Source organism: Ranitomeya variabilis, chromosome 2, assembly GCF_051348905.1.
Source record: "Ranitomeya variabilis isolate aRanVar5 chromosome 2, aRanVar5.hap1, whole genome shotgun sequence".
In the NCBI taxonomy this organism is placed as follows: Eukaryota; Metazoa; Chordata; class Amphibia; order Anura; family Dendrobatidae; genus Ranitomeya; species Ranitomeya variabilis.
Genome location: NC_135233.1, coordinates 41,974,799 through 41,988,879, shown reverse-complemented (window position 1 = coordinate 41,988,879; position 14,081 = coordinate 41,974,799). Strand labels below are relative to the sequence as shown.

General features: G+C 44.5%; 1 protein-coding gene across 2 annotated transcripts in view; it reads left to right on the top strand.

Annotated features, from left to right (window-relative positions):
* HHAT (hedgehog acyltransferase) overlaps window positions 1-14,081 on the top strand; it is a 375,411-nt gene that overhangs the window by 107,000 nt on the left and 254,330 nt on the right. The window lies entirely within an intron of this gene.

Here is a 14,081-nt window from a genome sequence, read left to right as displayed (position 1 = left end):
AATTGGGGAGTCAGAGGTTTGGCTTACCCACTCCTGTCAGGGCTGTGGAGTATGAGTCGGAGTCGATGTCATGGAAATTGGGGAGTCAGAGGTTTGGCTTACCCACTCCACAGCCTTGTCAGGGCTGTGGAGTTGGAGTCGTGGAGTCGGAGCCCATTTTGGTGGAATCAGTCATGGAAATTGAGGAGTCAGAGGTTTGGCTTACCCACTCCTGACAGGGCTGTGGAGTCGGAGCCCATTTTGGTGGAGTTTTGGCTTATCGACTCCACAGCCCTGATAGTGAAGAGTAGTGCCACCAAGAAGTGCTGCAGCAGCACCATAAGGTTGTTGGGTGCCTAGTCTTGGCTCCTTTCATGTTTGTAGATCTCAGGTCCCAATAGATGTCATGACACCAGGATGTCGTAGCACTACTGGTACTATTGTCAGAGTCCTAGGGATGGCAGCGGGGAAAGTCATATACCATTTGGCAGCGCTATCAGTTCCCAAAAAAGTTAAGTTTATACCAGCAGAATATCGTATAATGCCACAATTTTTTTTTAATGAATAAAACTGAAAAGTTTTTACTTTGACAAATCGTCATAAGATTTTAACAATACAAACTCTGTACATATTTTTAAAAACGATATATCTTGGACCTGATGATATTGGTGTACTTACGATGAAACAAAAAAAATATCATGACAGTTGTATAATCCTGAAATTAGCATTTTAAAAGGGTCGACTGTCACCCCCAAAAATCAAATGGAAACTTCTGAAACATTGCAGTTATGGAATGACACCTATAAAAATCCAGACTGGCAGAATGAATTTTATAACGATCTACTTTTATGTCATATGCAGATGAGGGTGCTTTGGAGCGCCGTTGGCCCGTGCCAAGGACTGAACTCTTACATTTCTCTATTCGGCAAAGTCCTCTAAAATTAATAACCAAAGAAGATTATTTCATCTTGGGAAAGTAATGTGTCTGCACTGATGAGTTACACGAATGCTCAATCAAGAGCCACTGGCTGAAGAGCGAAAAGAACCGGCCTGACATTTCTAGCAAAAATCTGCAGCATTGATTAATGCTGTGAATTACACAAGTAAAGCGCTGGCGAGGAGATGAATCGCTGGCATTTCTTGTCCCAGTAATTAATGTTTTAGCCTTTTTGGGTGAAATGGGATTACATTAAGGAATTCCTTAGGGTTCGGCTCTTTATGAAAGTTGTAAACTCTAAGAAAAAATATGTATAAGGTTGTAAGTTCTTTCTTTTTACAGAACGTCAGTGTTTCCATGCCGTGTCATCCAAATATCCTGGTCACAGAGGAAGAGAAAGAGGTACTCTAGTGCCCCCTATTGGAGGTGGAAATCCTGGAAGTCAATATTGACCCCATAAAGAACTTTGCTGCATGACTCCGCCGGATTTAAAGCCAAACCAGAATTTTGTCCAAAAGGAAAAATAACTCCGTTTGCAGAAAGCTGTTTCAGGGTTCTTACCATTCATCATCGCAATGCAAGAGACTGGTTGATTGAGTGAGAGATCTTCGATGAAAGGTCTAAGGAGTAAAATGTCTCCTGAAGCAGAATGCACAGCTAATGCAGGGAGTCTTATTCGCCGTACAATGCTCCTTGGAGAAAAGGTAGAAAAATAGCTTTGAACAGGGTCTGTAGCGCTATCCATGCTCCTACTTTACACTGATGAGGGGCAAGAACCTTGAAACAGCTGTCTACAAACAGAGGTCTTTTTTCTTTTAAAAAAGATTCTGGGTTGGCTTTATATCCTAAGAGATGTGGCAAGGCTCTTTAAAGTGTGAATATTGACTGCTAGGTGTCAAAAGAGACTCTGCTTTCTTTCTCTTTGAGCCACATGGACAGTAACAGCAATAGATTGATTCAGTCCCTATATGTTTGTATAGAAGATATACTTGGCTACTGTATATAGAGGTGTTATCAGTCATTGTACAGGAGGAGGAGGTGAGCTGTGACATCACCTATTGTGAATAGTGGATCCTGTGTTATCTACTGTATATAGAGGTGTTATCAGTCATTGTACAGGAGGGGGAGGAGGTGAGCTGTGACATCACCTATTGTGAATGGTGGATCCTGTGTCATCTACTGTATATAGAGGTGTTATCAGTCATTGTACAGGAGGAGGAGGTGAGCTGTGACATAACCTATTGTGAATGGTGGATCCTGTGTTATCTACTGTATATAGAGGTGCTATCAGTCATTGTACAGGAGGAGGAGGTGAGCTGTGACATCACCTATTGTGAAAGGTGGATCCTGTGTTATCTACTGTATATAGAGGTGTTATCAGTCATTGTACAGGAGGAGGAGGTGAGCTGTGACATCCCTATTGTGAATGGTGGATTCTGTGTTATCTACTGTATATAGAGGTATTATCAATCATTGTACAGGAGGAGGAAGTGAGCTGTGACATCACTATTGTGAATGGTGGATTCTGTGTTATCTACTGTATATAGAGGTATTATCAATCATTGTACAGGAGGAGGAGGTGAGCTGTGACATCCCTATTGTGAATGGTGAATCCTGTGTTATCTACAGTATATAGAGGTGTTATCAGTCATTGCACAGGAGGAGGTGAGCTGTGACATCACCTATTGTGAATGGTGGATCCTGTGTTATCATCTACTGTATATAGAGGTGTTATCAGTCATTGTACAGGAGGAGGAGGTGAGCTATGACATCATATATTGTGAATGGTGGATCCTGTGTTATCTACTGTATATAGAGGTGTTATCAGTCATTGTACAGGAGGAGGAGGTGAGCTGTGACATCACCTATTGTGAATAGTGGATCCTGTATTATCTACTGTATATAGAGGTGTTATCAGTCATTGTACAGGAGGAGGAGGTGAGCTGTGACATCACCTATTGTGAAAGGTGGATCCTGTGTTATCTACTGTATATAGAGGTGTTATCAGTCATTTTACAGGAGGAGGAGGTGAGCTGTGACATCACCTATTGTGAATGGTGAATCCTGTGTTATCTACTGTATATAGAGGTGTTATCAGTCATTTTACAGGAGGAGGAGGTGAGCTGTGACATCACTTTTGCAATGTAGTTTTGTCCCTCAGTTCTCAAATGATTGAAGCAAATTCCAACCTTTTAGTTTTAGTTCACATCATGTTCATTTTACTGGATGTGTTGTAAATTCTACATTAGAGTTATTATAGGGTTTGCAAACCTGGTCTGTTAGATAACTGAGCATAGGAAATTGATTTTTTCTTTTTAATACGCAAAAAACCTTCAGTGGGATTGGTATCCAAGTGAATGTTATAGGTGTGTTCTTCTCTACCATGTTCTGAAACTATGTACAGTTTTCTTAATGGGACACAACTGTATCGGGTTCTGTGGCTTTATAATATTTAGTAATAAATCACTTGACCACAAACTCTTTAATTTTCTTTATTAATTATGAGTTTTAGTCCTTAATCACGGGACTTTATGGATTTTGTGTATTACAAACCCCGTCTTTGGATTCACACAGCAGCTCAGATCTTGGGGCTTTGTGCTATATTCGTTGGTTATGAGACTTACTTACCCGTAAAGCTTCCTCTATGGATGAGCTGATTTAGATGTGAAATCTCACTTTTGAGTTTGTTAACGGGGTTGACAAGTTTAGACAACCCATTTTAATACACCCTTATGGGGGAATTCTGATTTAACAGAAGGGGGTCCTCCGTTTAGGATCTTTATCTTTGGGTCAAATGGAGAGTAGTTGCCAAGATTGTCACTCGCTCTGTAGGACCCGTCCTGGCCTGTATCACACACACAACCCATTAATGTGAATGGGCCGTGTGTAATGTTTATTTTCTCCTCTGGTAGCGCTGCAGGGAAATCGAACACTTAGAGCCAGGCCTCACCCACTATCTGTGCTCCTATTGAAGTGAATAGGACCTGAGCCATTACACAGCGTTCAGAGCTGTGCTGGTCCTGCTCCATACATTACAGACCTTATACATCAAGACCGTTGTTGCTGACACTGTTCGTGATGACGAGATGTGTTCCTCGCTTGTGCCATATCTGGAGACGTTCACCTGAGTGTGCCCCGCCACAAATCCGTCTTCAGTCCACGCTGGAGGTCTTTTTGGAACAAATGCTGCCACTCGCCATGAATTTGACAAGCGGCGGTCACCATGTCCCCATCCTGCCCCATCTCTGCCCACTTTGTCAGAGTTGGGTCAAAAATGGCGCGAGAACCCCAAAAGTTGCATAATTTGAGCGCAGCGGCACCAGAGGTGAGATAAAGTTTTATCATTTTACTAGGCGTAAACATGCGGATTGAGAAGGGGTTGTCCGAGTTGTGGACCACCCCTGTAATGTGACACTTTGTTCATTTTGACCCAATCATATCTTCTGAAGGAAAATAAAAAATATCAAGATTTTTTTATTTTTTGCTCTATACTCTGTTTTGCATTTCATGCTCATCCATGAGATGGCAGCAGCCCGTTAAATATATACCCCATTGTGTAGTTCTGCTTCGGTGGATTTATTGGATCGGTCAGCTCTGCATTTTCAGAGCGTAACAAATGTGCAGCCAGAATATTCCGTCTGTGATCCAAGTCTGAAAGCCTTCACTTCCAGAGAATATTAGACAGGTTGTGTTGTCGCAAAGTCTTTAGCTTGTATACAGTAAATGGCGCGTGCGGTCGTTACTTTTTCTTTTCTATAATTCAGTCTAGAAATCCTGTTTCTTGCCATAAATAAGTAATTTGTTTTCTTTTTACCTGGTGTAAATGCCGCTGTTTTCCTGAATCCGGCGATGTTTTTCTTTTATTTCTGTGATTCTCCATTCCTGAGATATGGCCCCCTCTTCCTTGTATATAAAACTTTTGTATCCAACTGGGCGTGGTCCACTTGAAAACACCCTCTTGGCTATAAAGACTAGATTTAAATACTGTGAACAAGAGGCCGTATCTCGGGAACGGAGAGGCGCAGGAACAAAAGAAAAACATCGCCGGATTCAGAAGAACAGCGGCATTTGCACCAGGTACAAAAATGATTTATGACTACAGGTCCTGTTTAAAGGGATTTTCTCCTTACAGGCAACTATTTTAAAGGGGTGGTCCATCAGTACAAAATATGTTATATTGCACTTAATCATTTTTTGATCAAATGCTTTGTTGATTTGCTGATGTCAGTGTTCCTCCCTTGGATCTGGAAGGTTCTCTTTAATTTTGGTTCCAACACAGAAAGGGAGCTGCTTTCCTCATCCTACAGCCTAGCCCTGCCTGATAATGCCGGAGCCTTCTTATGTGGCCATTGTGCCCTCTCGGACACTAGGATTTGAGCTTGAAAGGAACCTCTGTAACCTTTGTAGCTCGAACTTTGTGATGTAACCTGCAAAGTTTGTGTCCAGTTGCGACCCCCTCTGGTATTTCGGGTTTCTTAGGCTATGTTCACATCTTGTTTTAGGTATATAGAGGTATATATATAACAATGGCCATAGTCCCCCATATTCCCACCGTGTCCTTATGGCTCAGAATGGGCCAGCTGTATATTGATACCTAGTATACTGCACCTTCCTATACAGAGGTGCATAGTAAAAATAAAAAAAGCATACGAATGCTATGTATATACATGATCGATAAAGGATATGTTTCCCTACAGCTTTAATATCAGGGCAGCCTCCTCCTATGTGCCGAATTTGTGAAAATATTTTCGGTTTCCATTTTTATCTCCATGCCAGACAGACCCATTAAGCCCTGTAAAATCCAACTTCATACAATGGAAATAGACAACATTAAACTGTTAAATAATAATCCTCGCTGCAGGACGACCTGTGGCCACAATGCTGGAAATAAAGTTCAGCCTAAAATCCTATTATATTTTGCAAATTCCTCTAAACTTGAGAGGGCCAAATATTTTATCAGCTGCCGATAGAGCAGAACATGGATGAAGTTGGAGAATAAATAAGACTAATACCAGAACATGGTCTGGTCGGTATACTGCTGCAGTTTAGGCTACGTTCCCACAATCAGTTTTTGGTGAGTTTTTTACGCTGCCTATTTTGGAAAAAAAGTGCAAATAACCAATATCACCTAATGGGTGCAGAAAATCTACAACATTAAAAACTCACCAAAAGCTCATCCATGTGCCGTTTGTGTGTCCATGTGAGATGTATCGACACCTGGGAAGAAGTAAAGTTTGCGCTGATCCCTGGCACCGGCTGCTGATGGAAGCTCTCTTGATTGTATCTAAAATTCTCATGATGCTAGCGGTGCGCTCATTGAGATCACCGCAGTTCATCAGGCTGCTCACAGTGAACTGCACTTGGGAACTGGGGCTTCAGTGACCAGATTTGGCACATCTTTCTGGTGTGGCTGGGTGCTGATGTTGGAAGCCTGGGAGAAAGGGCCATATCCATAGCCCATTTCTAAACTTTTAATATCAGTTCACAGCTGTCTATTTAGCCTTTGCTGGTTTCATTTTATAGGGGGACACTACGTCATTTTTTTCTGGGGTCCCCCGTAAACTCGCCAGGAAAGGATAAGCAAATAGCTGTGAGCTGTTACCAATATCCTGAGAACTTGATGGGATAATGTCACTTTTCCCAGATTATTAACAGCAGCCCCCATCTATGAGCTTTCCCTCTGCTAGTTATCAAAATTCTGCAAGAGCCCACTCCAATTGTTTTATTTAATTCTTTATTTTGCACATTATGTACACAGCTGCTGCTGAATAAAACTCCCATCGTTATCGTCTGGTCATGCTGATCTCAGGAAGACCATTTGACAATGATGAGAGCTGCCTTCAGCAGCCGGTGCCTGGGAACAGCGCAAACTGTACTGCTTCTTCCCAGGTGCCGGTATGTGTCACGCTGATGACACACGGATGGCATCAATGTGCGGCACACATTTTGTCTGTGCTGCGCAAAAAAGCCTGACAAGTCTGTGGGTTTTTTTGAAAGACCTGACATGTGGGCACCACCATCTACTATATAATTATCTAAGAGTCACTTCCATCTTTCTGTCCTTCTGTCTGTCTGTAACTGAAATCCCAAGTCGCTGATTGGTCGTGGCTGTTTTGCCGCGACCAATCTGCGACGGGCACAGTCCGGCGGAAAATGGCCGCTCCTTCCTCCCTGCAGTCAGTGCCCGCTCCATACTCCCCGCAGTCAGCGCTCAGACAGGGTAAATGGCAGCGTTAGCGGACCGCATTATGCCGCGGTGTAACGCACTCCGTTAATGCTGCTATTAACCCTGTGTGACCAACTTTTTACTATTGATGTTGCCTATGCAGCATCAATAGTAAAAAGATCTAATGTTAAAAAAAAATAACTTATATACTCACCGTCCGTCGGCCCTTCGGATCCAGAACCGGCCTTTCCCGCTCCTCGCGACGCTCCGGTGACCGCTCCATGCATTGCGGTCTCGCGAGATGATGACGTAGCAATGCAATGCACTCTTGAGACCGGAGCGCGCAAGGAGCATCGGTAAACGCTTCGCCTGCATCCGGGGGCCAACGGAAGGTGAGTATATAAATATTTTTTATTTTAATTCTTTTTTTTTAACAGGGATATGATGCCCACATTGCTATATACTGTGTGGACTGTGCTAAATACTACGTGGCTATGCAATATACTGCGTGGGCTGTGCAATATACTACGTGGGCTGTGCACTGTACTACGTGGGCTGTGCAATGTACTACGTGGGCTGTGCAATGTACTACGTGGGCTGTGCAATATACTACGTGGGCTGTGCAATATACTACGTGGGCTGTGCAATATACTACGTGGGCTGAGCAATGTACTACGTGGGCTGTGCTATATACTATGTGGGCTGTGCTATATACTACGTGGGCTCTGCTATATACTACGTGGGCTGTGTTATACACTACGTATATACTACGTGGGCTGTGTTATACACTACGTGGGCTGTTATATACTACTTGGCCTGTGTTATACACTACGTGGGCTGTGTTATACACTACGTGGGCTGTTGTGAATTCCGTTCTCGAACTCCCTCCTGTGGTCATGAATGGTACTTCGGTGAGTTCTGTCCGTGGACTCCCTCTGGTGGCTGTGAGTGGAACTGCTGGCTCTGAGGTTGCTTCATCAGCTGACCTCGTTTGCGGCTAGGCTGGCTTCTCTATTTAACTCCACTCAGATCGTTACTTCATGCCAGCTGTCAATGTATCAGTACTGGTTCAGATCTCTCTCGGATCTTTCTGATGACCTGTCTACTCCAGCAGAAGCTAAGTCCCTGCTAGTTCATTTGTTGTTCATTGTGTACTGAATATCTTTATTAGTACTTGCTAAGTTCTAGTCCAGCTTGCTAACATGATATTGCCTTGCTAGCTGGAAGCTCTGGGGTGCAGAGTGGCACCTCCGCACCGTGAGTCGGTGCGGGGGTCTTTTTGCACATTCTGCGTGGCTTTTTGTAGTTTTTTGAGCTGACCGCATAGATCTCTTTTCTATCCTCAGTCTATTTAGTAAGTCTGGCCTCCTTTGCTGACACCTGTTTCATTCCTGTGTTTGTGACTTTTCCTCTTAACTCACAGTCAATATTTGTGGGGGGCTGCTTTTTCCTTTGGGGAATTTCTCTGAGGCAAGGTAAGGCTATATTTTCTATCTTTAGGGGTAGTTAGCTCTTAGGCTGTGAAGAGGCGTCTAGGGAGAGTTAGGTACGCTCCACGGCTATTTCTAGTGTGTGTCATAGGATTAGAGTTTGCGGTCAGCAGAGATCCCACTCCCCAGAGCTTGTCCTGTTGTCTAGTTTAACCATCAGGTCTTTCCAGGTGCTCCTAACCACCAGGTCATAACAGTACAGCTGGCCTGCAAAGTGTTAATGCATCTCAATAGAGAGATAAGAGAAGTTCTGAGACCATTTTTTTTTTCTGCAGTGTGTTTTGCCTTTCTTTTCCCCTTAATCTCTGGGTGGTTCAGGACTCAGGTGTAGAGATGGATATTCAAGGTCTGTTCTCTTGTGTTGATCAACTCACTGCAAGGGTACAAAGCATTCAAGATTATGTAGTTCAGAATCCTATGTTAGAGCCTAGAATTCCAATTCCTGATTTGTTTTCTGGGGATAGATCTAAATTTCTGAATTTTAAAAATAATTGTAGTCTGTTTCTTGCTTTGAAACCCCGCTCCTCTGGTGACCCCATTCAGCAAGTGAAAATCATTATTTCTTTGTTACGTGGCGACCCTCAAGACTGGGCATTCTCCCTTGCGCCAGGAGATCCTGCATTGCTTAATGTAGATGCGTTTTTTCTGGCGCTTGGATTGCTTTATGACGAACCTAACTCTGTGGATCAGGCAGAGAAAATCTTGCTGGCTTTGTGTCAGGGTCAGGATGAAGCGGAGGTATATTGCCAGAAGTTTAGAAAGTGGTCTGTGCTTACTCAATGGAATGAGTGTGCCCTTGCAGCAATTTTCAGAAAGGGTCTTTCTGAAGCCCTTAAGGATGTTATGGTGGGGTTCCCCACGCCTGCTGGTCCGAATGAATCAATGTCCTTGGCCATTCAGATCGATCGGCGCTTGTGTGAGCGCAAGGTTGTGCACCATTTGGCGGTATCCTCTGAGCAGAGGCCTGAGCCTATGCAATGTGATAGGACTTTGACCAGAGCTGAACGGCAAGAACACAGACGTCAGAATGGGCTATGTTTTTACTGTGGTGACTCCACTCATGCTATCTCTGATTGTCCTAAGCGCACTAAGCGGTTCGCTAGGTCTGTCACCATTTGTACTGTACAGCCTAAATTTCTTTTGTCTGTTACTCTGATTTGCTCTTTGTCGTCCTACTCTGTTATGGCATTTGTGGATTTAGGCGCTGCCCTGAATTTGATGGACTTGGAGTTTGCCAGGCGTTGTGGTTTTTTCTTGGAGCCCTTGCGGTATCCTATTCCATTAAGGGGAATAGATGCTATGCCTTTGGCCAAGAATAAACCTCAGTATTGGACTCAGTTGACCATGTGCATGGCTCCTGCACATCAGGAAGATATTCGTTTTTTGGTGTTGCATAATTTGCATGATGTGGTCGTGTTGGGTTTGCCATGGCTACAGGTCCATAATCCAGTATTGGATTGGAAATCAATGTCTGTGTCCAGTTGGGGTTGTCAAGGGGTACATGGGGATGTTCCGTTGTTGTCAATTTCTTCCTCTACTCCTTCTGAAGTCCCTGAGTTTTTGTCAGATTACCGAGATGTATTTGATGAGCCCAAATCCAGTGCCCTACCTCCTCATAGGGATTGTGATTGTGCTATTAATTTGATCCCTGGTAGTAAATTTCCTAAGGGACGACTTTTCAATTTGTCTGTGCCGGAACACGCCGCTATGCGGAGTTATATAAAGGAGTCCTTGGAGAAAGGGCATATTCGCCCGTCGTCGTCACCGTTGGGAGCAGGGTTCTTTTTTGTGGCCAAGAAGGATGGTTCTCTGAGACCTTGTATAGATTACCGCCTTCTCAATAAAATCACGGTCAAATTTCAGTACCCTTTGCCTCTACTGTCTGATTTGTTTGCTCGGATTAAGGGGGCTAGTTGGTTCACCAAGATAGATCTTCGAGGGGCGTATAATCTTGTGCGTATTAAACAGGGCGATGAATGGAAAACAGCATTTAATACGCCCGAGGGCCATTTTGAGTACCTGGTGATGCCATTCGGGCTTTTTAATGCTCCATCTGTGTTTCAGTCCTTTATGCATGACATCTTCCGAAAGTATTTGGATAGATTCATGATTGTATATTTGGATGATATTTTGGTCTTTTCAGATGATTGGGAGTCTCATGTGAAGCAGGTCAGAATGGTGTTCCAGGTCCTTCGTGCTAATTCTTTGTTTGTGAAGGGGTCTAAATGTCTCTTTGGAGTTCAGAAGGTTTCCTTTTTGGGCTTCATTTTTTCCCCTTCTACTATCGAGATGGATCCTGTTAAAGTTCAGGCCATTTATGATTGGACTCGGCCTACATCTGTGAAGAGCCTTCAGAAATTCCTGGGCTTTGCTAATTTTTACCGTCGCTTCATCGCTAATTTTTCTAGCGTTGTTAAACCGTTGACCGACTTGACCAAGAAAGGTGCTGATGTGGTGAATTGGTCCTCTGCAGCCGTTGAGGCTTTTCAGGAGTTGAAACGTCGTTTTTCTTCGGCCCATGTGTTGTGTCAGCCAGATGTTTCACTCCCTTTTCAGATCGAGGTTGATGCTTCTGAGATTGGAGCAGGGGCTGTTTTGTCTCAAAGAAGTTCTGATGGCTCTGTGATGAAGCCATGTGCTTTATTTTCTAGAAAGTTTTCGCCTGCTGAGCGTCATTATGATGTTGGCAATCGGGAGTTGTTGGCTATGAAGTGGGCATTCGAGGAGTGGCGACATTGGCTTGAGGGAGCCAAGCATTGCGTGGTGGTCTTGACGGATCACAAGAATCTGACTTATCTCGAGTCTGCCAAGCGGTTGAATCCTAGACAGGCTCGATGGTCGCTGTTTTTCTCCCGTTTCAATTTTGTGGTTTCATACCTTCCGGGTTCTAAGAATGTGAAGGCCGATGCCCTTTCAAGGAGTTTTGTGCCTGATTCTCCGGGAGTTTCTGAGCCGGCTGGTATTCTCAAAGAGGGGGTAATTCTGTCTGCCATCTCACCTGATTTGCGGCGGGCGCTGCAGGAGTTTCAGGCTGATAGACCTGACCGTTGTCCAGCGGAGAAACTGTTTGTCCCTGATAGATGGACTAGTAGAGTTATCTCTGAGGTTCATTGTTCGGTGTTGGCTGGTCATCCTGGGATTTTTGGTACCAGAGATTTGGTGGCTAGGTCCTTTTGGTGGCCTTCCTTGTCACGGGATGTGCGTTCTTTTGTGCAGTCCTGTGGGACTTGTGCTCGGGCCAAGCCCTGCTGTTCTTGTGCCAGTGGGTTACTTTTGCCCTTGCCAGTCCCGAAAAGGCCTTGGACGCATGTTTCCATGGATTTTATTTCAGATCTCCCTGTCTCTCAAAGGATGTCGGTCATCTGGGTGGTTTGTGATCGCTTCTCTAAGATGGTCCATTTGGTACCCTTTGCCTAAATTACCCTCCTCCTCTGATTTGGTTCCATTATTTTTCCAGCATGTGGTTCGTTTGCATGGCATTCTGGAGAACATCGTGTCGGACAGAGGTTCCCAGTTTGTTTCAAGGTTTTGGCGGTCCTTTTGTGCTAAGATGGGCATTGATTTGTCTTTTTCTTCGGCTTTCCATCCTCAGACAAATGGCCAAACCGAACAAACTAATCAGACTTTGGAGACCTATCTGAGATGCTTTGTTTCTGCTGATCAGGATGATTGGGTGACCTTCTTGCCATTGGCTGAGTTTGCCCTTAATAATCGGGCTAGTTCGGTTACTTTGGTTTCGCCTTTTTTTTGTAATTCTGGTTTTCATCCTCGTTTTTCTTCAGGGCAGGTTGAGCCTTCGAATTGTCCTGGTGTAGATTCTGTGGTGGACAGGTTGCAGCAGATTTGGACTCATGTGGTGGACAATTTGACATTGTCCCAGGAGAAGGCTCAGCGTTTCGCCAACCGCCGTCGCTGTGTTGGTCCCCGACTTCGTGTTGGGGATTTGGTTTGGTTGTCGTCTCGTTATGTCCCTATGAAGGTTTCTTCTCCTAAGTTTAAACCTCGTTTCATTGGTCCTTATAAGATTTCTGAAATTCTCAATTCTGTGTCGTTTCGTTTGGCCCTTCCAGCTTCTTTTGCCATCCATAATGTGTTCCATAGGTCGTTGTTGCGGAGATATGTTGCAGCCTATGGTTCCCTCCGTTGACCCTCCTGCTCCGGTGTTGGTCGAGGGGGAGTTGGAGTATGTGGTGGAGAAGATTTTAGATTCTCGTATTTCGAGACGGAAACTTCAGTACCTGGTCAAATGGAAGGGCTATGGTCAGGAGGACAATTCCTGGGTTGTTGCCTCCGATGTCCATGCTGCCGATTTGGTTCGTGCCTTTCATTTGGCTCATCCTGATCGGCCTGGGGGCTCTGGTGAGGGTTCGGTGACCCCTCCTCAAGGGGGGGGTACTGTTGTGAATTCCATTCTCGAACTCCCTCCTGTGGTCATGAATGGTACTTCGGTGAGTTCTGTCCGTGGACTCCCTCTGGTGGCTGTGAGTGGAACTGCTGGCTCTGAGGTTGCTTCATCAGCTGACCTCATTTGCGGCTAGGCTGGCTTCTCTATTTAACTCCACTCAGATCGTTACTTCATGCCAGCTGTCAATGTATCAGTACTGGTTCAGATCTCTCTCGGATCTTTCTGATGACCTGTCTACTCCAGCAGAAGCTAAGTCCCTGCTAGTTCATTTGTTGTTCATTGTGTACTGAATATCTTTATTAGTACTTGCTAAGTTCTAGTCCAGCTTGCTAACATGATATTGCCTTGCTAGCTGGAAGCTCTGGGGTGCAGAGTGGCACATCCGCACCGTGAGTCAGTGCGGGGGTCTTTTTGCACATTCTGCGTGGCTTTTTGTAGTTTTTTGTGCTGACCGCATAGATCTCTTTTCTATCCTCAGTCTATTTAGTAAGTCTGGCCTCCTTTGCTGAAACCTGTTTCATTCCTGTGTTTGTGACTTTTCCTCTTAACTCACAGTCAATATTTGTGGGGGGCTGCCTTTTCCTTTGGGGAATTTCTCTGAGGCAAGGTAAGGCTATATTTTCTATCTTTAGGGGTAGTTAGCTCTTAGGCTGTGAAGAGGCATCTAGGGAGAGTTAGGTACGCTCCTCGGCTATTTCTAGTGTGTGATAGGATTAGAGTTTGCGGTCAGCAGAGATCCCACTCCCCAGAGCTTGTCCTGTCGTCTAGTTTAACCATCAGGTCTTTCCAGGTGCTCCTAACCACCAGGTCATAACAGTGGGCTGTGTTATACACTACGTGGGCTGTGTTATATACTGCGTGCGTGGGCTGTTATCTACTACGTGAGCTGTGTTATATGCTATGTGGGCCGTTATACACTCTGTGGGCTGTGCTATATACTACGTGGCTGTGCTATATACTCCGTGGGCTGTGCTCTATATACTACGTGGCTGAGCTATATACTACTTGGGTGTTCAATATACTACATGGTTGTGTTACATACGACGTGGCTGTGCAATATACTACGTGGCTGTGCTATATACTACGTGGCTGTGCTATGTACTA